The 24,233-nt window shown below is 44.2% G+C and overlaps 3 long non-coding RNA genes across 3 annotated transcripts in view; 2 read left to right on the top strand and 1 right to left on the bottom strand.

The window, feature by feature from the left end:
• Positions 1–24,233, bottom strand: part of LOC139057366 (uncharacterized) — a 190,917-nt gene that overhangs the window by 38,737 nt on the left and 127,947 nt on the right. The gene's annotated exons all lie outside the window — the stretch shown is intronic.
• LOC135898181 (uncharacterized) lies at positions 428–3,695 on the top strand. Its single transcript, XR_010563278.2, has 3 exons — positions 428–611; positions 1,349–1,460; positions 3,511–3,695. It is a non-coding gene; the product is annotated as an uncharacterized lncRNA (long non-coding RNA).
• On the top strand, positions 10,307–17,786 carry LOC135898090 (uncharacterized). The gene is made up of 3 exons (XR_010563260.2): positions 10,307–10,675; positions 13,297–13,408; positions 17,662–17,786. It is a non-coding gene; the product is annotated as an uncharacterized lncRNA (long non-coding RNA).

Genomic DNA, 24,233 nt, shown 5'->3' with positions numbered 1-24,233 from the left:
CCCCGCAAGGGTGGCCAGGAAAATTGCTCCTCTAAGTCTTGCACAGCGGAGTACCCGAAGCGATGGTCCGACTCTTCTGTTTCTCACATCCGAATATAATAAAGAAGAAAGCGAAAGCATGGCCTCGGCGTCCAGGCAGTCCCGACGGCAGGTTCCAAACTCAAGTAGTCAAGAGAAAGAAACACTTGCGAAAAGGCACCTGCTAACGGCGCTTCTTTTGAAGTTGACGCGAAGTCGTCTTCAGAGACAGACGGTGAGAAAAGAAAATATAGTCCGTTCACGACCACGAGAAACACGAGGCCGTTCGTGAATCTTGAAGAGTTCGGACAGCACTAGGCAGGAGCCGTCGCTGCTGCTGCTGCTTCCTTCTCGCCGGACAACGTCGGAGCTTTCGCGGCCCTGACGCGCATATAATATGGCAGCTAGCATCTCGTATTCAAAGCCGGCTCAGCCAGCACAGTGAATCTGGGTCCGCCTGAAGCGCAGCACGGCCATGCTCGTTCGTTGCGGCTACGTTGCGGCCGCGCTGCTTGCTCTGGTGCACGCGGTAGTCGTGTTGGTTGGAGCAATTACGCCGCCTAATGGTCCCATAAAAGTACCCGTTCGCAACGGTAAGTTCTTTTTACGCTGGTGAATGTAACATCGCGAAAACAGGCCCGAGGTTGTTTATGTTACTGTTAGCGTATTTCGGCGGTGATAAACTGTACCGAGGAGAAAACAGAGATGGGGAAGAAAAGCAGGAGTTGCACAAGGCAAAATTGCAAGGCGTGACAATTTTCATTTCCAAGTGAAAACGGTACGGGCATTGGTTATGGTAGGCATGTATCGAGCACGGTGCGGGGAGGGAAGTTGGCGGGTAGTTCGAATCGGCTGTTTGTTCGCTCAAAGGATTTAGAACAACGTTGAGGTGCACAAAGTATAATCCGTCGAAGCTCAGAAATATTTTGATTGTCCTCGATCCGCACCATGGGTGGTAGCCAGGGCTCCTACATTGCTTGTCAAACACTTGTGTTTTCGGGTGTGCTACGTTTGACAAATGAAATGTGAACGATGATTAAAGGCAAACAGGGAAAAATAAAGCTCTTAATTTCCCTAAGTTATCAGAGAGCTCTGTCTACTTTGCGTGTAGTTGGACACTGACGCCTCAATGACTAAATAAATCACGGTTTTACAAGTAATAAAAGGCGCATGTGTTTCTTATTATGAAGCACTCGCCTTGAAATCTTGTGTCGTCGTTAAACGCGACTAGATTGAGATGAGTTATGTGGCCATATAGACTACAAATATTCAGCAGCCGACACACGTTATTTTTTTTCGTATTTCCTTTTCTCGGGATCTGTCAACTCAGGAAGGTGCATCTACCGTGGCAGATCCGTATGGGAAGCTTACATCACCCTTGCAGACGGGAAGTGCTTGAAAGCCCGATGCAAGCCCAAGGAACGCCTGCTGCACTTCATTCCGTAAGACAATTACACCGTATAAGTTGCGTTCATAGCATTCGCATAAAATGCAAATTGCAAGCCACTCTGCTGGTTCGTGAAGAAGTTTCTCTTTTCCAAACTGCGGGAGTCAGCCACAAAGCCTATTATGTACGGAAAACGTAGAAAGAGAAATTATGCACAGAGCGAGAGTTATATTGAGAAAGAAAAGTTCCCTATAATATTCCAGAAAATAGAATGGAAACGAAGACTTTAGACAAATAGTTTGATATCTCAAGCCAGATGTTCTTCAGCATTTTTTTTTCATTTCTGCTTTGAAACCGCTCAAAGGACATATACATCGTCCAGACTATGGCTCTGTGTATTACAGTAAAAAACTGAAAGCATCATTGCAACGACTGCCACGATAAGCACCTCAATTAGCACCTACCACAAATGTGCTCTAGAGTACATACAAGGTATTTCAGCGATTACTTTCAAAATATTTTAAAGATTGCCTGTGGCAAATAGCTCAATTCTAGTTTATGAGCCGGTCTACTCGAAGCGGCGGACACTACTTGCACAAAAAAGTAAGATGCACAATAAACTAATTAACAAGAATTCCCTAATTAACTTTTTAGTTAAATATCTTACCCATATTGCAATTTACAAATTCTAGCAGTTGCCTTCGCAAGGCGGATCCATTTGGAAAGAATTCTCAGGACGACACCAGTTTACAGATATAAATTCCCGAACTTTCCGGAGAAATGCATTCGCGCTCCAGTTGTGGGCTACAGTGCATGAAACGACGCTTTGTTAACAAATTAACTGGAACGCCAATGCATTCCTCCGCAAAGCTCGGCAATATATATTTCGAAACTGGTGTCATCTTGAAAATTCGTTCCAATTGGATCCGCCTTGTGAACTCTGCGGCTATAATTTGTAAACTGCAATATGGGCCAAAAAGTAATTAGTTAAAAACTGAATAAGCAAACTTTTATTAAGTAGTCGATTTTGCATCTCAACTTCTTGTGCAAGTATTGTCCACTGCTTCGAGTAGACCTGTTGATGAACTATAATTGTGATATCTGCCACAGACAACTTTTGAAGATTTTTGAAAGTGTTCGCTGAAACGTCCTGTATACACCAGGCAAACTAAAATTTCGACGCTTGTTACAGGCGTTCACTGTACGCCTAATTATATTTAGCTCAACTTCCGTGACAATGTGCAGAGCAAACTCAACCCAAACATAGACTCCAGTTCCAACGCGGTCGAAATGCGACACGCCAACTAGTTACGCACGTCCCTGTGAGAATAAATAAAGCCAAATATAACAAATTCACCAAGATTTGTTGCTACAGATAAAGATGACAACGACACAGTTGCTTTTTGCTGCAGTTGAGCACAGCACATCAGCCAATAACTTTCAGTTGGTCAGGGTTTAGCTAATTACAGCCAACACAATCAAGGTGCTTGCGTCGTTCTCATATCTAGCAAACAAAACAAAGGGCTGAAAAATTTTCCGCCGTAGCGAGCGAGTAGCAAACTAGAGAGCTTTACATTAGGGGACGCAAGCGGCTTGCGTACGCAAGAACTATGGGTGGTGGTATTGCGCATGCGCACACCATGACGTAGGAGTCTGCGCAAGGGCAGTACCGTGGACCCTAGCTCTTGCCTACGCAAGCCGCTCGAGTCCCCTAATATAAAACTCGTTATTATCGGACTTGTACACTACCAGAATCTCCAATAGAAAGCCTTATAAGCGAATTATTTGATGTCAAAGGATCTTGATTGTGAGCTTAAAGAGAGAGCGTGACATAACGTGATATGCAATGGAACGGAGATCAGTTTTTCAAGGAAGCCTAAATTTTTCTAGCATTCCATTTTTTATTCCTTTAAAACCAGCCTACTGTATTATTATCAACTGAGCAGTAACATTTCTGCGTTTCCGCTGTTTTGAACACGAATCGTAAAAGGTAAAAATTTCACTTTATGACTATGACTTCAAACTTATTCAGATGATGTTCATAATATCGTGTAGAGCAGCCACAATGATGACCCTCTATTTTCTTGTCATTTATTTTCCTTTAGGATGAAGGAATGTATGCTCCCAGCTGCTGGTAGGGGATGTTTCTACGAGGACGGACTTTTGGAACAGCAATGCTGCAGGCCGTCCACGATTTGCTATTAGCGACAGCCCCAAATAATGGGTGCCCTGTGCCCTCGCAGTCTGTGCTTCGTACTTACCGAAACAGAAGAATAAACGATTCGTTGGACAGACGTTTCTCATTTCGTCGAGTTACCTAAAATGGTCACCAGTTTCTACTCTCGTCTGAACCAATGCCCTCTCAAATAACATCAATACAAAAGCTCATTTTCGACAGACATTCTGACCGAACCGCACTTGCCTGCATATGCATAATTTAACAGACATGACAGCGGAATACTTCCTGCTTGTAGTTACCGGCAGACGCGCCTCGTGTATTGCTATGCGTCTTATTTCTTAGAGGGGAGTCATTGCAAGTGCAATTAGGCGAGTATTAATAGTCATGCCCTACTTGAATAATCAAGTAAACACGGATGAGCCGGGAACCGCGAGAACACAAGACAAAAGATGAATTAATGTGCACATCTTTATCATTTTTACGCACTTTGATGCTACACGGGAAAGTATGAGAGTCTCTCCAAACATGTCATTATCAAGCCCCTGTGCAAAAGGAAAGCAATGAAAACAGCACGAAGAGAAGATGAGCGGATAAACAAAAAGCAACGAGCTTAACAAGTGCTTACTTGAGGAAGCATGTATAAGTAAGATAGCTGATTTATACATGCGTGAAAAGACTCCATCACTCAGCTGCAGTCATTCAGGCTGATTGGCTAAGTGTGCAGGCTAATTCGCGCAGCTGTGCACATCGACGAGGTTTCAGCACTTTCGAACACCAGCTTAATCGTCTTCGGGCAATACGAAAAACTGGGTACCCAGTTTTTGGAGCATGTAAATATGCAAATTGCACTAGCGTTTCACAGTAGCAACAGATGTCGGAATCACCGCTCTGCACCATTCTGGTCAAGGATAAGCCGTTGGTGAACTCAACGGCCAGCGGCACATAACACTGTGCGGTTGCATTGGATCAGAAAAACTACCAGCATGTTGAAATGCAGTGGCTGGCTGTCTTGCGATATTATTTTACATAAAAAACGTAAGTCGTCTCATCTCAGAAAGGCATCATCGCCGACCGATATCCCCCGTCAAGAAACACTAACCTCCTTGTAAAAAGCAGCACTGGTGAAAAAAAAAGTTAGTTCTAGTGGAAAAAACTTTTGTTAGGTAGACGATTTTCTGATGAAAAGCTTAATAAGCCAAAGGAAATGCTAAAATGCACCACGGTACATTATTCATCATAATCTACGGCAAAAGTTATCTGTTTATTTGCTGTCACAATTATCTCAGATTTAAAAATATCAACATATGGAATTTGCAACGTACATACTTACTTTTAACAAGCGAAAAACAAGGAGTATTGGACAAGAAGCATTGCCCAGGCAGCATCGGTGCTTCCGCTGCACGATCTCGGCTTGTTTGTTTAATATTATAGTGAGGGGAAAAGGAAAGGGGGACACACGGCCGGTTTGATAAGATATGTTGTACGGCCCCTTAGATGCGCAGCTTCTGCTGAACTAAACGACGGCGAGAGTAGCATAGGTATCGCTGAGTTCTGGCCGCATCGGGCAGCGAACCCGTCTCCTTGCAAAAGCCCTGGTGTTTCAAGAGGCCCGTGTCGCTTCTCTCGAGAAAACTCTCGAGCAACGTGGGTAATACGCACAGGTGCAGTTACAAGCGCAGCGCCTTCCTTTCTTCTGAGAAATGTTTGAAGTTTGAAGTTTATTCAAAATAGGAAAGTACACAGGAAATGTTGTACAGGACATCTGGATCCCTAGCTCAAGGCTAGTTGGGATCCATGCTAGTTATTAATTCACATTCTTAACATCAATACGAAGAAGTATAAGTAAGTCATATATACATAAACATTCAATTAGAACACAAGGCAGGGTACGTCTATTAGCTACGAGAAACCGACAGAAAGGAATTTGTATTTAGTAAATTATACAGTGCAAGTGAAAAGGGTAAACATGTGTATACAATCCAGATGAAAACTATGCAGATAATAGTAATGAGTGATAATGGGATTTCACTGATAGTGAAAAACATTTTGCTTGTTTTACTTCTGTTGGTAAGCTGTTCCATAAGAGTGCTCCAGTGTTGCTTAACCTTCGCCTTCCATATACATTATGCATTTTTGGCAAGAGAAAATTTCCCTTAAGAGCGCTGCGTGTATTGCTTCTGGAATGTAAAAAATGTGATACACTCAAAGGACAGTTAGTGGTTATGCTGTTATGAGTATGCAATGTAGATTTAAGATTCAGTAATAAATTAAAAGGCAGTATATTTAAACTTTGAAACAGCGGCATTGATTTAGCATTGTAGTCCGAAAAAGTCATAAATCGCAAGGCCCTTTTCTGAAGAAGTATGATAGGTTCAACGTATGAAACGTACGTATTACCCCAAGATGCAATACAGTAGGATAGATGGCTATGGAATATGCTAAAGTAAATTGTTCTCAGAGTGGCAGTGTCGAAGTAATAACGGCATTTATACAGCATAAAACAAGCCTTGCTCAACTTTTTACACAGCAATGCAATGTGAGGCTTCCAATGAAGATGCTCGTCTAGTGTGACACCCAAGTATAGAATTGAACTCACCCGCTCAAGGATATTATGGTTTAGAGAAAGCGAATGACAGTCGTTTAGTGGTGTTTTCCACGAAGAAGTAAAGAGAATATATTTAGTTTTCTTGATACTCAGAGTTAGCTTATTTGACGCGAACCACTGGTTAACACTCCGAAGTTCATTATTAGCCACTTGAAATGTTTTGTTCAAGGAGTCTAGCGCACAAAGTAGAACAGTGTCGTCTGCATACATCACAGCAGAGAAGTTTTCTAAGGTATCAGGAAGATCGTTTACAAATAAAGAAAAAAATATTGGCCCTAGTACTGACCCTTGTGGGACCCCTGTAACAATGTCAGAAACGTCGGATTTGGTATCTGCAATGGAAACTAGTTGTTTTCTGTTATTGAGATAGCTGCGGAAAAATTGAAGAGTTAGGCCTCGGAAACCATAGCATTCTAACTTATTTAGCAGTATGTCATGATCCACAGTGTCAAACGCTTTCCTCACGTCTAGAAATATGCCTAGGACACTTTTGTTGTTGTTCAAGTTAGAATTTATGTAGTCAGACAGAGCTAGTACCGCTGTGCTTGTCGATCTTTTAGCTCGAAAACCGTGCTGGCAGTAAGATAAAATGGATTCACGTTCAAGAAATGAAGTGATTCGTTGGGCGATAAGTTTTTCAAAAACGGTGTTTAAGCAACTTAAGACGGATATAGGACGGTAGTTTTCTAATAAGTTATGGTCCCCATTTTTGTAAATTGGAGTAACCTTAGCGATCTTTAGTAAATCTGGATATGTAGCAGTATAGAAAGAGAGATTGAATATTTTTTCTAGTGGCATGCATAGTATATCAATACAATGCTTTAAGGTCACTATGGATATGCCATCGTGACCAGTAGAATGTTTGAATGGCATGCTGTTAACTACAGACACTATCTCCTCCGCTGTAATGTCTACAAAACCAAACGAGTTTGTCGTCCTTTCTGGGTAAGTAATGGCTGAAAGAAGAGGTACGTTATTAGATATTGCTTGGCCAATCGTACAGAAGTACGAGTTAAACGACGAGACTAAGGATTCCATAGATATTCCTAAGATTTTCAAGTCTGGCATTGTATATTCTGTAACCGATGGCTTAATTACTGAGTTAATAATGCGCCATGTAGCCTTTGAATTACCAGAATTACGGACTATTAAATTTGTGTAATACTCTTTTTTACGAATACGTATAGCGCTAGTTACTAAATTTCGAGCTGTACGAAATTTTTGCTCATAATATTTGTTACCCCTATGTGACTTTACTTTAGTGTGCCAAAAGTCTTTATCTTTAATTAATTTTAGCAGTCCTTTCGTCATCCAGGGACAGATAGGAGTGCTATAATATCTTTTTTCGAAGGTGCTTGATGATTGCGCTAATGCATCACACAACGCCTTGCTGAAACTGTCAAATTGCTGATTTGAATTTTTCTGCGCATCTATAGTTAAAGAGCAAAGGCATTCACGTAATACTGGATAGTTAACTCGATGAGAAATATGAGAGTGGCCCTGAGAATGAGTGGATCGATGAAAAAAGATGGCAGCAGCAGAGTGATCTGTTACAGCCGAATCATAAACATTACACCAGCTTGAATCGGTGTTAAAGTTGCACAATATATGATCTATCAGTGTGGATGTCAGTGAAGTTATACGTGTTGGGGTTTTAATGACGTTATGGAACCCATATGATCTAAGAAGATTAAAATAATCGCTGTCATGTTCCTTTATAGCATCAATATTAAAGTCTCCACATATTATTATTCGTTTATTTAAATTGGTTAAATAAACTAATAAATGTTCAAAATGTTGCATGAAAGCTGATTTGTTCTTGTTAGGAGCACGATAAATTACCGCTGCAACGAAGCATTCAGAATTCACAACAAGCATATCAAATTCATTCGCGTATGAGTACGAGTACTCTTTAACGACTGAGCGCGATAAAGAAGATCTCACAAATAGTGCAACGCCGCCACCCCTAGTTCCCGTACTTCGAGGAGTGGAGAAGAATGCATATCCGGGTATATGGTACAGTTCGTCTGAACGCAGCCATGTTTCGGAGGTAGCAATAACATCAAACGGGAAATTATGTAATGACAGAAGAGAGCAAAGATTGTCAATATTTTTGAGCAAGCTACGCACATTACAATGAATTAAAGTATAACAGGAGGAACTGTTCAGGAAGTCATTAGCAGACTGAACTATGGTAGCCATGTTAATGCAAAAAACTAACAAATAAGTGATAGGTCGTTATCATTACGAATATTGACAACACGTGCATTCTCAGCCTTTCGGGCGAGAATTTTTCCGTTTGCTACCCAGACAAATTTCCAGTTGTTTGTCTTTTTCTTGGTGATAGCTTTCCCTAATAGTGTTTTCATTTCGGGGCAGAGGTGCTCGTTAATGTACACATTCGCTGAGCCATCGTATCCAAAATCCTGAGGGCTTATCCTTTTCTTTTTGAAACCTTTAATTATGCGTTCACGAATGGAACGAGACATGCACTTAACTACAACATTTGGCCGATCCGTATCTTTACTAGGAACACGATGAATCACGTCAAAGTCTGTTTCACTAACAGAAATGTCATGCTTTTGACAAACAGATGTCAATACTTCGACGAGGTTTTCGTTTCGTTTTAAGGGAAGTCCCTTGATTTCCAAATTTTGTTGTCGTGTATATTGCTTCAGCTCAATTATTTCATGGCGGGTGCTTTCAAGCTTACTTCGTAGTTCATTATTTTCTTTTTTTAGCAACTCTTGTTCTTTCTTCATAGCATCAACTGCTGCCTTGAAACTTTCAAAGTGAGAGTTCAAGAAATGAAGGGATTCCCTTATCTGTTGCATCTCATCTCTCAGAGTAGATCCATGCGAGTCAACCTTGCCTGATAGATCAGTAAGCAACTTTGCCAATTCCTTAATTGTAGTCGGTGGCTTGTCCATCATTATCAAAGGCAATTCGCACTGGACAGACAGTCAAAGAAACGCGCTAAAAGAGCAGTCACGGAGCGATCCAGGCACTTCTGGTGGGTTATTATGAAAAGTTGATATCCAAGTTGATTTACCTGCACGATTTGAAGAGAAGGATTAACGTTTGCCGATGCTTCCAGTTGCCTGGACCGCTCCGTACTGACGATTGTCGCACTTGTTACAGCTCCTTTTATAGCCGATGCGAGGGGGCGTCCATGATTTGACGATCAGAGCGCCATTCCATGACACAGGCGCAGTCGGTAGCTACCATGGTGGCAATCTTGAAGATGAGGGCTGATATCGTTGATCGGAAGAAACAGCTGGTCGTTTTTTGACTGTACAACCAGCAGCGGCCCCGGAATCTGCACGATTTGAAGAGAAGGATTAACGTTTGCCGATGCTTCCAGTTGCCTGGACCGCTCCGTACTGACGATTGTCGCACTTGTTACAGCTCCTTTTATAGCTGATGCGAGGGGGCGTCCATGATTTGACGATCAGAGCGCCATTCCATGACACAGGCGCAGTCGGTAGCTACCATGGTGGCAATCTTGAAGATGAGGGCTGATATCGTTGATCGGAAGAAACAGCTGGTCGTTTTTTGACTGTACAACCAGCAGCGGCCCCGGAATCTGCACGATTTGAAGAGAAGGATTAACGTTTGCCGATGCTTCCAGTTGCCTGGACCGCTCCGTACTGACAAATGGTTTGCCATTTTGCTTTCGCGTCTTACATGCCAGACTTCATGGTTTGAGTACCTCCTTCCAAATTATCCCACATCCCTCAAGTCATTCTAACTAAATGGACGTCGTCTTTAGCTGTTATTTAAGCTCTATCGCTTGGACTGCAGCCCTATACATGCTTATTACGAGCGGCGAATTTCGAATCCCCTAGATACGAATAGACGTCAGTGAGCCTCTGTCGCTTAGCTCTGTCGATGTGAACTAACGAACGAGGTTTGGCGACCCGTCACGACGCAGCCACTAAATCTCGGCGCTTTTTGAGAGTGACAGCCTTCGTGCCCCCCCCTCCCCCCCCCCCCACGTTTGACCCCTTGTGATTTCACCGTCGCGCTGAACTGCCCGTGGCCTCGTCGAGCTCATTTACACATTTGAAGGGGGTATATGTACGCTCGCCTATACTTTATGACGAAATGCGGCAACGTCATTCAAGCCCATAGGGAAACAGTGCGAGCCACGATTGGGCCTCTCGGTTTGATGGCGAATGCTACACGCAGCCAACGCTCGATTGCTTCCCCTCGTGCACATGCGGCAATCGCAGCTACAGCCTAACACCGCCCTCAATTCACCTCCTGGCACACGTTGCGCAGGCACCGTTTTCCGCATATAACCGCGGAAACAGTTCCCTTGTGCTTCACGTGAGGAATAGAAGAGAACCTTCGCTTCCAAGCATGGTCAATGGACACTGCGTTGTCGTAGCGTTCGTTGTATTCACCATGATAGCTGACGTCGGTCTAGCCGTCGACCGTCTTGCTCAACGGTCGCTTCAATCCCATGTGCGCATTGTAAACGGTGAGTGGTGCTTCCGAACTTCACACAGGCTTACATTTACCTGAGAAAATACCCTCGAGTGCCGACGAAAACCTGCGGCCCAATTAGAGTCACTACAGCCTCAGAAAGCAGAATCAGAAACTAGTTACGCCGTCAAAAAACGTTCTTAGGCTTTCATTCTCGCGGTTACATATTGTAGAACGTCACTACACGTTTCCGAAATGTAACAAGAGCCTCGATTCGGTGGCTGGAAACCATGACATAAAAAGAAGCCACGACGAAGATAATTATACAAACAAGCTAAAAGCAGCGAAATATTCTAGCTGTCGATGAGGAGGCTTGTGCGGTTCATGAACTTGTCTCCAAAAGCGCGTAAAAAGAAAGACCACCCCGTGGGTTCAGCAACCGCAATAGGCATCCATCTTAAACAGTTCTGAGCTTTTTCTTAGGCACAACGGTTCAGGACGTTGAGAATCAAATCATTGTTATTATGACCAGCTGTAACCACAAGGAAATCCTGGAATGCATACTCCTCATTCTGAAGCCAAATATAGTCCTGCCGAATAAAGTTATCGCGCTTGGAGCGTTTTTCAAAAAGCAGTCAACTCGGTCTGTTAGTATGTATTACTGTGTGTTTTTAATTTCGCGCATCAGAGACACACGGTAAAGGAGAAAGAAAAGGCCGAAAACGCATGTTGACGTGTGTTCTGATTGCTTTCTACGTGTGTTATGAAATGGGCAGCAAGCAAGCAAGCAAGAAATCAAGCTTTAACCATGCACTTAGACTGTCTCACGTTGAAACAAAATTTTTAAGCATCCGTATTCGTAAGTAGAACTTCTGACATGGCACAATTTATCAATTCTGCAGATGAAGATATGTGCGAACGTACTAGCGCAAGTAGTATAACACCAACAAATCGATGTAGACTTGGGCATCCACCTTCCATGCCTGTAGTTGCCATACAGAAGGTAGAAGATACTAAAGTTGCTTTAAGCTTTCGTTAAAAGTAAGTGATCGCTAACGTAGTTACTCGCCATTGAATCAAGACTTATTAGGTAATTTATGAACGTTCAGCACCCTCTTGAGAACGCCCATCTCAGAGTCACATTTCATGCCGCCCATGGGGAACATGAATTGTGCAGATGCAAGTGTACTGGACTGGTCATTCTCGCCAAGGATTTTGTCCAGCCACAATTTCCGGGTCATGTCCGCAAAGAGCTGTTGTAGTAAATAACAGCCATTACGTAATATTTTCTTTGAATGCCCAGTGACAATTTGTAAATGTTTCTCTTTTTATGCGAAGCATATTACGAGAGCTCAACCCAGCTCCTCAGGCGCGGCGGTGTCGCCTTCAATACCACGTGACACCGTGACGTCACGACAGAGGAGAAGTGGCTTTGGCTCAACTCTTGCACGATGGGCTGGGTGGGAATCGAACCAGGGTCTCCGGAGTGTGAGACGGATACGCTACCACTGAGCCACGAGTACGATGCTTCAAAGCGGTACAAAAACGCCTCTAGTGAATGCGGTGTTGCCTTAGAAACGAGCTGTTTCTAAGGCTCAGGCGTGCGTCGCTTGCTCAGGCGCACATTTCGTTGCCGCGCCGAACGCTGCGTTGCTCGACGCTCACCGCGCCCAATGCGGGGCGCGTAGTCGCTGCGCCGTAGCCCATTGTCTTACACCCCTTGGCGGGTCGACGGGAACGCTGTCGCGTTCCACTTTTGAAGGCGAAGCAGAGTAACGCATGAGTTGTTTCTTCGTCTAGCCGAACCAAATATATCCAAGCAACAGCAGTTCACCAGGCTAAACAGTGGTTCAACAACTAAAATAAAGGCTAGTATGCTTCGCATCCTGGGCTTAACCTTACCTAAGCCACATCCATTTTTTTTTTAATTCTAGCTAACAGCTGTCATATGTACTCTGCCGGTATTTCTTATGGCAATCTAGTGGCTGTTTGGCTCCGTGTGCAGCTGTTTGGCTCCGTGTGCAGCTGTTTGGCTCCGTGAGCAGCACTCTGCACTTGAGAGCGACCACGTGATAAAGCATCAAGCAAATGAGAAGTACAAGCATGCGTCAAGCATCACGATTAAGCTGCCTTCAGAATATCCTACAAAGCACCACAGTGATTATCTGCCGAGTGTCGTCCACATATCTGCTTCCACTAGCTTGCTGACGGGCCGAGAAGCCACGCCAACGCGCCCCGTTTATTTTCTCAAGCTCTGTCGGCACAGAGGAGCTAACAACTAAGAACGCCGCGGCGTGTTATAAGGAAGGCTGCTAAGTTACCTGATACTGTACTACAACTGCAAGAAGAATTACACCTGCAAAAGATGCAGACGTGTATCTTTACAGGGTGTGAAATGTCCATCTGTCCACAAACAAAAATGGAAACGACAGTAGTGTGTGATCTCTCGCAATGGCCACGGTTTATTTAGTTGGCGAATCCATTTTACAGAAACCCCGGTGAGTATTATTGTACATATTAATTCTGATTTCAATGGAGTGTCCACAAACACTTGCTGCATTTCACAAATAACAAAATTAAAAAGCCTTGCTGTTCAAGTCTGGTGAATTATAAGCTGCGATCGCTCAGACTATCAGGGTGCCTTTCATGACCGCGAATTTTCTCAACTGCATGCAGGTGAATGTAGCTTCCGCTACACCGATTCCAAGCAAGGCTACCTGACGCTGAAAGACGGGCGATGCTTTAAAGCTGCCTGCGTTCCCGGAGAAGGCAGAGCTGTGTTCAGATAGTAAGTTGCTCGCTTCACGATCTACTAGACGAGCACAATATAGACGTTGTATGCGCAACAGCACACTTGTATCATGCGTATGTGTGCTGTTTTAAAGGAGAAGAGTTTATTTTTAAAGAAGACCTGGAAAGTTGGCCTGACACGGCCTGAGCCGCCGAGTTCTCGTCAGCTACTTAGTACAAAAGAAAGAAAGTAGAAGGTGAAGATAGAAAGGTAATGTTGGGCGGGGCGAACAAGATGGTTTGGACGTGCGTGAACCAGCAGCGGCATCTCTTAAAGGCCCGGTACTGAGGCCCAAACAATGAAACGTTCCTTTCCTTCGAGCGCTTCCTAACCTTACGTGAGGCCTCCTTACAGCGAAGGACCGATGGAGGAAGCAAGCATACTCTGAAAGCTCCCTTCACCCGTCCTCACGTAAGGAGCGGTTGCCGCCATGCCTGGGTTCGAGATTATCTCTTAAATGCTTTAGGCGAACACCAGAACACCCCTATTCAATAAAAAAAGGTTGTATCGTCGCACAATCTCTAAGTTGATGAGCTAATATAGAGAAGCGTGGACGCTATTTTTTAGTTTTGTTTACTAAATCTAAAGAAGCAGTGCATTACAGTGCGAAACTTGATGTGATCCAGCAACGCTGGCACGCCGGCGTCGTGCAACGCCTAGCAACGCTTCCATGCCGCACGCGTGACTGAAACGAACGTGCCTGGCAAAACGTACCGTGCTCGCGCTTCTCCGAAGGTGGGCGACAGCGCGCACGCGCAAGCAAACGTCACGTGGTTAAGCAGTGAGGCGAAGCGCTTGTTCAGGGCCAGGAGCGGCGTAAGGACGCATGAAGGTAGCTTGGCCCAAACAATAAAACGTTCCTTTTAGGGGTGTGCGAATATTGAAATTTTAGATTACGAATCGAATACGAATAAGGCGAATAACTCTCTTCGAATATCGAATCGAATATTGAATACATGTGTAGTATTAAAAAATTGCAAGAGAGGTAACAATAGCTTTATTACCCTTTTAAAAATAACATTGCATTTTACAAGGTTGCTTCAAATTAAAGAGGTACTCAATTATAGATAATGGACTCATGTAATGCCCTCAGTCAGGTAAAACGCTTGTTACAGATTGTCGTGAAGGAAAATTAACTGCTCAATATGGCCAGAAAGTAAACGCTCTCTATGCACTGTCACATTTCTACCGGTAGAAAAGACTCTTTCACTAGGAACTGAAGTGGCAGGGATCGCCAAGTACTTCCGGGCGAGTGCACTTAAAAGCGGGTACCTGAAGCGGCCAATGGACTGCCACCACTCTCAAGGATTCATGCCCCTTTCCAGAAGGGGCTTTTGCGCGTAGTCTGTAAGTTCTCTCTCAGGGGCAGATGCCAAATGTGTCTTCTCTTTGTTCATCACTAGATCGTCAAAAGCATTCCATACACTCGATGCCACCAGTGGACACGAAGTCGACGCTGGCACGGCGGTGTCCCCACGGTGTTCCACGACGGCTTCCTGGAGCTCCCTTGTCACAAGGTTTTTCAGCCAGATCATCTGACCAGATGCCTGATGAACTGTGGCCATAAAGCGCGGATCAAGAAACATGCCTAGGCTGGCCACTTCATCAAATTTCCACTCCGCACAAAGAGCCTTGATACATTTTGAATCAATGTTAGCAAACCCTGAGTTGCCTTTGCAACCTTCAAGGCAATGGGGCATTCCAAAAATAATTGGAATTATAAAGCTTGGTGAAAAAGAAACCGAAACTGATCATGTCTCAAATGCCTGAAGCAGATAGACTGAAACAGAGCATACAGATAATGAGCGGATCATGCGAAGTTCTCAGTTAATAAACATGTTCTTAGGAGAATGCGGAGCAAGCATACAATTGGTTAATTGCTCAATTATTCGCAGTCTATCCGAATATTCGCCGTTTCCACCGTTATTCGGCCGTCCTCGGATATTCGTGAATTTCCGAACATGCATTTCTCGAATCGAATACGCTTCGAATATGGAAAATATTCGATTCGTATTCGAAATTCCGAATATTCGCACACCCCTAGTTCCTTTCCTTCGAGCGCTTCCTAACCTTACGTGAGGCCTCCTTACAGCGAAGGACCGATGGAGGAAGCAAGCGTACTCTGAAAGCTCCCTTCACCCGTCCTCACCTAAGGAGCGCTTGCCGCGTGCCTGGGTTCGAGATTATCTCTTCAAATCTTTCCGCGAACACCATTATTCTATTAAAAAATGTTGCATCGTCGCACAATCTTTAAATTGAATAGCTAATATAGAGAAGCGTGGACGCTTTCTTCTAGTTTCGTTTACTAAAGTTAAAAAAAAGTTGCGCATTACAGTGCAAAACTTGATGTGCTCCAGCAACGCTGGCACGCCGGCGTCTTGCAACGCCTAGCAACGCCTAGCAATGCTTGCATGCCGCACGCGTGACTGAAATGAACATGCCTGGCAAGACGTACCGTGCTCGCGCTTCTCCGCAGGTGGGTGACAGTGGGCATGCGCAAGCGAATGCCACGTGGTTAAGCAGTGAGGTGAAGCGCTCGTTCAGGGCCAGGAGCGGCGTAAGGACGCATGAAGGTAGCTTTGGAGCTACCTTATGCTGAGGAAGCGCCAAGGAAGCCTTCACCGAGGGTACCCTCAGTAAGGAAGCTTTCAGAGTGACATAAGGTAGCCTCACCCCAATGAAGGCTTCCTTAGTGAGGTAAGGAAGATTTCATTGTTTGGCTTCTTATGCTGAGAAAGTACCGAGGAAGCACCAAGGAAGCCTTCACCGAGGGCGCCTCAGTAAGGAACCTTTCAGAGTGACATAAGGTGGCCTCACTGCAATGAAGGCTTCCTTACTGAGGTAAGGAAGATTTCATTGTCTGGCCCTGAGGATCCTAAGACCTTCGGCATGCGTCACTTCTGCAAGATTTAAAAAATTTTCCATTCAGGAGGAATATGCCAAATGATGTGTATTAGATAACGCCGATTTTCAGCACCTCAGATTTCCTTGGCACAGCGGATGGTGTGCAACAAGAAAATTTGAAGTTTCATTTACGCGTATGCGTTACCGAATACCAAGGCTTAATTTCCGTTCCGATAGGTCTGGCTTGGCACCTTCTCCTAAATGTTTTTACTGCAATGAACCCGAAACTATTGATCATTTCTTTATAGAGTGTCTTAGGTTTAACGTGCATAGAAAATGACTTCTAAAAAGTCCCTTCCGCCGACTTGGATTAGCCATTACGCTACCTATTATTCTGTCTCTGGGGGCGTCTGCACTAGGACACTGTAATAGGAGCGTATGTGATGCCATATATAATTTTGTAATGGAAACAAGGAGACTTCCATGCTAATTTTACTGTTTTATTTTCCTCAACAAGAAACCAAAAATATTAACTTCTAATTTTAAAATACTATAGCATGAAAATTATGATTAACGATTAGAATTCATTTAATACCTCATTTTCAGTAAGAAAAATCCTGTTTAGGTATTTATTCTTATTCGACCTACTGCCACCCGATTCATGGCCAATCCCCCGTAGTGGGTTGTGCTATATTCACAGGCACCAAACCAAACCAAACGAAGGACGAGAGCTCCACTTGTAGGATCAAATCTAGCAAAATAGCGTGTACGAACTTGAAGAAAGCGTTTAAAAATAGGTGACTGCGTCAACGTTGTGGTCACGGCCACAGGGTTACTGTTTCCAACAAAGATAAATTTTTCAGACTGGTTCAACATCGCACAAGTCATTATCGTTCTTTTGTGCGAGACTTTCGCACGTAAACATTGCTCAAGAATACAACTAGAACAGACAGGTTCAATGACAGCATGTCTCAAAGTAGCGTTTCTTATCTATTTCTTCGAGATAGGCTGTTGTTCTTGGATCACATATAATACAGCACACATGTAATAAAACACACCGTACAAAAAAATATTTCGAAGTAGTAGGCCAATTTGGGGACATCTATTTTCTTTGAAGCCTGCTCTCATTTCACAACTACACCGTGTACCATTGGCATCAACATAGCCCATACCAGTTTGAGGGATCTAGCGGACCTCGTCAGTTTACCTTTGTCTTACCAAAGCCTCATTTATTCTCTGACACTCGTCACCACACCTAAATACACATTCACCCAAACCTCACCAGGCTATATACTTAACTCCTGCCTGATTTAGTACTTCTCCCTTCGCCACGCTACTCCACCCTTGTAATTTTGTGCGTTACCAAGCCTTTCCACGTAATGCATGCTCTGTGTTTTCTCCCACAGTGTTCGTCGATGTAAGCGAACTGATTATGGAAGATACTGCTGGGTCTCGGATGGTGACTTGAGCCCGGAATGCTGCGATCAAACGATAATGTGCGAATAAAGATCCCCCAGAATGGGGCCCCTCCTGTTCTTTTCTAAATATCCTCCTGTGGAGAGACTTCGGTACTGTGTACGAAGGCTATTTCCACGAGATTCAAGGCTCATTAAAGGAATAGCCAATTACTGGGGAAGGGAGCATAGATTGGACAGCCAATATGGCGCGTACACCATTTGTCAAGAGTTCTGTCGTCATTGTGTGTGCAAATGGGAATCGTGTCGGGCAACGTATGCTGAATGCTCCTGCGCTATTCACTTGCACCAAGTTCTCGGACATGGCTGGGAACACCTTACATTTCCATAAGTGTGGCAGCGCCAGAAGCACAGCCACTTCCGCAATGTGACACGTCTCGCTACTCCAGGGCTGCCTTGGAAACTGGTAACGAACACTTTGCATGAGTGAAAGCAAACAAACAAGAATGTTTTAGTTCAGCAAACATGTCAGCGGCTGAGCTAAAACGCTGTCATGATGACACAACTTGCAACGAGCTGATAATTACATACCTTCTAGAATATATGAATGTTCATTAGTCCGCCAAAGAGACCTGTTTAAAAAGCTATTATACCGTCAGACACTTTCGCTAATAAAAAGAAACACCTAGCCCGTGATCATCAATGGAGTGCCAGAGATGGGCACCTGTCTATTTAAAAATATTTCATGGCTAATACAAGGATCTCAGCTTTTCATTAAATCTCCGTGTCTGAGCTCGCTCTTGCGAATGTCTAATACAGCAGTTAATATATGCGTCACGTATATTTAAGTCGGTCCGCCTCATAAGCCCACAAGAGCGAAAGGGTAGTAATCTGTTTTGAAGACGATTTTTATTACCGACTGCTTTTCTACGAACATCAATAAAGAAGTTTTTTTATATATTCTATAAGCTCCATCTTCGTATAAAAATCACTTCACACACAAGTAAACGTTTCCCTATATTTTTTGCAGTTAGAGCCGGTGTTATGAGGTTTACGTTGTTACATATTTGCGTTGTTCATTTCGCCTGCAATACCAACAATTTTTTTTTTGCTTGTCCTCCGACACTTTTCCAATTTTCATTTGTTCATGGAAATGCGCATGTTCATGCGTATTCTTGCACTCTCGCTTCAGTGCCTTAATGTGCGGAACTTTAAACGAGTGTATTTCAGTACCAGTTCGTGCGCTTTCATTTCATGCGATAAAGAGTCCGCGCCTGCGCATGAAGACGCCAACGATGCATTTTTATGACATGAGCGGATGGCGAACATAGTGTTAAGAACCATTAAAAGGCGCATCTATAGGTATTCCTTTAGCTACATCCGAGATATCCGCATGTCAGGTGAACATACATAGGTATAATGAGAACAGCACACATACGCAATGAAATCGGCCCGAATGACACTGGCTTAGCACTGCAGTTGCTGCGGCTTGAGGTGACGTCGCCGTCTTAGAGCTAGCTACTAGCACAAATAGAGAGTGAAAAGCAGAAGCTGCCCGGTAGGCCTCCCTCAGAATTCCATACATTATAGAGGTGCCCGCACAACATTTCAAAGCTTGTTTTCCGTAAACTGCGGCCAAAAAACATCATAACCTTGCACTGCGGCATGCGAAATTCATCAATTTCTACGACCCCTCCACTGCCTGCATACTTTGAAACAATTTGTTGAAGCAAATAAAGGAAGAGCGGATGCCAATCACAGCCCTGCGCCATCTGACGCAGGGCTGACAGAGCGACGCCAAGCAAGTTGACGAAGGGTAATAAACAGTGACAACTTTTACGACGCCTTCGGCGCGATGAGGCTGCGTTCCCTTCAAACGATCGGCCGCCGTTTGGAGTCGGCCGCGTGTGAATACGCAAACACCGGATATAGGGGCGCAATGCGTCTTGCCGAAGGGCGCGGGGCAGAGGAGCTGTATCGTCGTAAATATAAGCGCCGTAGGTCCATTACCCGTACAGTCGGGGATCAAAGGCCGGCATTGGGCAATTAGCGTCTTCCCGCCAGGTTAACGAGCTCGGAGGAGGCGGCCGTAAGTTTGCGTCAACGTCACCCGCTATCTGGCGTGCCTCGGTGCTGGGCTCCGCGGAAGCCGTCAGTGCATCCCGGCGCTGACCTGCGCGGGCATCCATATATTGCGCGCGCGCTGCTCCGACGTGCAAGTTGCCCATCACGACCGGCTCCTGGCGTTCCGTTCACGAGAGCCGGCCTAATGCGATTCAACGAGATTTACGCGATCACGAGACGGGGGACGAAAAAGAAAGAAAAAATTACGCAGCACAATGTTTCGCGCGAAGTAAGTTATATATACGCCTGAAATGAAGCGCGACGCAATCAGTCGACAGGTGTGTAGGTATGACAATAGCATCTGTGCCGTGAGAAACTGAACAAAGAGAATGAGCATGACGGTGCGTGACATCTAGCTTTCTCGTTATACGGATGGTTAGGTGGGAAACTATACTAGGCTGCGTTACATTACAGCAGGGAGCGACGTACAGTAGTGACGGCTCGTGTACGCGGTGTACTCTTTTGTAACAATATAGAACCTTCATTTATCGGTGGATTGCACGTTAGCCTACTGTATGAAAAAACAAATATGAAAACGAAGTTTTCACTATGAAATTGAAAACTGAAGCTGTGTTACGGATACAAGTGCCAACTAGCCTCTCCGGCTACAAAGCAACTTCGTTGTATCGTTTATGGCTGAGCGTGGCGTTTACGAACGCCAGTTCTTTCCCTATTCAAATGGCCGATAATACGCCCGGCGACTCCTCTAGATGTCAGGAGCCAACCGCGCACATTTTGTGTATACCTGTCCCCCAGTACCTCGTACATCGCCTCTCTCTCTCCAGGCCACTTGGGACCGGGTTGACTGCAAATAATTTCCTGAATCTGAAATTCTGGTACTGTAACTGCTCCATTCTTCGCTGTCTCGAAAAGCTATTCGTGCACTAGCGCAGTTCTTGATGTTCCCCGGCCTGAGGGACCATTTATAGTCCTCTTGTGCACCCTCACTCTCTCATGCTTTCCTTGTTTCTATTTTCATTTTCCTTACCCCCAGTGCTGGGTAGCAAACAGACCGCTTGACTGGTTGACATCCTTTTTCACTGAAAACTAATTTGCACCTGTAGGGAGATTTGCTGTCTATAACTTATAACCTTACACATTTTGTAAGGGTGTGAGTTACAGACAGCAAAGCACCATTAGGAGGCAAAAAGGACACGAATCGATTTACAGTGTTCCTGCCTTTCCTACACTTTCTTTCTCTCTCTCTCTCTTCCTCTCTAAACTTCCGCACCGCACCGGGGAGGGGCGCGATACCACAAGCCACATAGCAGTGTTTTATCGCAGACTAAGAAGCGCAGTAGAAGTTGCATCTTTTCTGGACATGGTCCTCAAGGAGAAAAAAATAGGGGGTCTACGTGCCAGAACTACGATCTAATTATGAGGCACGCCGTAGTGTGGAACTCCGGATATTTGGACCACCTGGGGTCCTCGCTGCGCTCGCTGTGGATTGCACGTCTCTACTATGAAAATGTGTGTTGCTGCTTCTATCGCACCTAAAGCATCACGCCTTATCCTGCAACCTGCCCCGGCAAGAACGTCAAACAGCCATTTGTCAAGATGGAACAATACGCTGGCACAAGCTTCAGTGCAATTATCGACTATTGTTTGGAGTGACGCGCCAGCAAAAGTATTGGCTAACAGGGAATTGGGTGGCGCTCATACGCTTAGTAGCGAAAATAGCAACGCATTTTATTTATAGACGCAAAAAAAGTGGCGTGAGATTAACGAAATCAAGCAGAAGAAACTAATTCGTGAGAACGTGCGCAGCACCTTTGATGATTTGCTGAACATGAGTCTTGCTGGCCCTAAAATACCAAAGCCTGCCACGCTACCAACAAACGATATTAAACATTACGAGTCATACATGTCACATTTCTCATTCTGAGTCAAACTTTTCAGGCGAGGAATGCAGTGTTTTGTGCGAGAACTTAATTTTCAATGTTGTTGTTTTTAAGTCATAGTATTTCACTTAGGCATCAAAACAGTTGCCTAGGAGGCAGACATAAAGGCAATTAATGCCTGACAGTGTCAGCCCCCTTCACCCCACTCCCCAAACACATCACCCACTACTACTGCAATAATTGCTGCATTGCTTGTGTCGAGCAACCGGAGGTTGCAAGGAATTTCTGCTTAGGAAAAACGCTGATAGCTTTGGAACAAAACGTGCCATTGTGCTAGTCCTTCTGCGGCCGTCCATCATCTTAACGCACAATTTCTTCATTGCCTTCTGGTAGACGCTGCCCTTCGCCTACCTAGCATGACAAAAGTCTCCGCTTATAAATCATAGCAGTGCAGCAGGACGTAACTCAAGCATACGTAAGCATATGTCGTGATGCATACATGTAAACATCTAAATTTCTGACGCTCAGGGTCATCATAATGACAAAATTTTTCATAAGGCGCCTTAGCTAGGACCCGGTGAAGTAGCATTGTTAAAGGGATTGGCAGGGCTCGCAGAAGAAAACAAAATCGCTGACTCAGCATTGCCTACGTTAATTCCACGTAGTCCTAATGGTAGGCTCTAGCATGTACAAAAAGAAAGCAGTAATCCTGCAAGACCAATCGTATCAGTAATACGTACAGTGACGGAGAACCTCGAACGCCACGTCCATACCCTCGTATGTGCTATTTCTCCCATGTTTCCATCGCACCTTAAGGACACGAACCATGTTTTAAATAATATCATTGATCTGGACGTTCCTCATGGGTCTCTTTTGGATACACTTTAGGTTTCCTAGCTTTATACGAATATTTCGCGCGCTTATGGCATTCGGGTTGTCCTGCAGGCATATAAAGAACGAGTTTGATAAAGCGATTGAGTTCATCACATTGGTTATGTGCGCTCTTAGGTTAGTCCTTGGACTAAACTACTAAGTTCAACAGCCAATGTTATGCTGAGTGGCAGTTGTATAAGCGCTAGAATAAGCCTCAGCTAAGAAAATCTTTTGCGGGGCTATTAGACATGTTTCTTGCGAGCCGGGATCTGCAACCCTCCTAGTGCAAACGTTTCATCGATATTATTCTAATTCATCACTATGGTAAATCATAGCTTCAATATTTCACTGCGAATTTTATTGATGTCCATCCAACCACAACAATACGGACGTGGGGAAGGAGTTAAAGTCTGTTGAGCATTCCCTATCAAAAAGAGGGACTTCGTTATCCTCGTGTAACAAAACGCGGTTATTCTTTCGGCTAGGGCTTATGGTTTGTAGGATTATTCTTGAGTAGCTGTGGGAGGTCGTTTGAAAAGCACTTATCCTCTGCGGCACTTAGAACAATGCAATAGGATTTAAGCTAGGCTTTGTATTTATCCCACGATGGAAGCATGATTCCGCGCTTAGCGTTCCGGTATACGAACGTTCTTTTTGTTGTTCTTCATGCGCTGAAGGGTTTATGTAAACCAAGGATTGGATTTATTGTTGCGGGTTGTAATGCGGGGAATGTACGTATCAATTAACACGGGCACTTTTTCTTTAAATAAAACAGTTTTCTTTGCCTGATCGGTTGTAAAAGAGAGGTAGCAACTGATGGACCACAGAAAGTTTCAACTTCGTCGGTGATGGCAATGCAGTTACCTTTACTGCATCTCGAACTTCTTTCGGTGACACATTGGCAACAGGAGACGGTATATTTAAGGTGATTTGAAGTAAATTGTGGTCACCGAATACATCCACGTATTCTGTGCGACCTACTGTTATAGGAGCTGTTGTAAGTATAGGTCTACTATATTGTAGCCACGGTTGGCTGCGATGCAGTTTGGGTGAGATTGTAGTTAAGGGTAAAGTTGATGAACTCAGTTGACTTACTATATGGAGATGATAGCTTGGCCCAGTCGATTAATCGAAAATTAAAATAGCCAAACAAATAAGTAATGTCAACTGGAAAAAACTCAGATGCCTTGTTTATGCTAATGCATAATTTATTATTAAAGGAGCTGTTCAAATCTGGTAGATGGTAACAGCAGCCGATCAACAGCTTCAAGAAAAATAGTTTGCTGCCAACACAAGCAATTTCAATCTCGGCACCAGTATTTATGATGAATGACGTAAGACTTTTCTTCGTGCCCAGCAAGACCCAATACCCCTCTTACAAGTTCGATCGCACCTGTATGTATTGTATATACTTGCTAAGGCATAAATTTGGTTGTCAAATATAGAAGAGTGTAGCCAAGTCTCAGTTTAAAATGACAACATCATAAATATTATCTTGAATAAAACATGAAATAAGATCGTGCTTGGACATCAGCGGTACTGAAGAAACGCTTTGAACAGGATTTGCTGTGAGGTGATTGTTCGCACCCCTGTCAAGGCATAGCTACCGTTTTATGGCGACGACGTTAGTGACGATATCATATATGCAGTTTCCCGAGTCGATACAGTTTTCGCGAATTCGACCTTCTTTCTGGCGTGTCGAGCAACCAACGAAAAATCTTCTCG

Source organism: Dermacentor albipictus, chromosome 3 (assembly GCF_038994185.2).
Source record: "Dermacentor albipictus isolate Rhodes 1998 colony chromosome 3, USDA_Dalb.pri_finalv2, whole genome shotgun sequence".
Classification (NCBI taxonomy): Eukaryota; Metazoa; Arthropoda; class Arachnida; order Ixodida; family Ixodidae; genus Dermacentor; species Dermacentor albipictus.
Note: the sequence above shows the minus strand (reverse complement) of the source record. Positions and strands in the feature narration are given on the sequence as shown.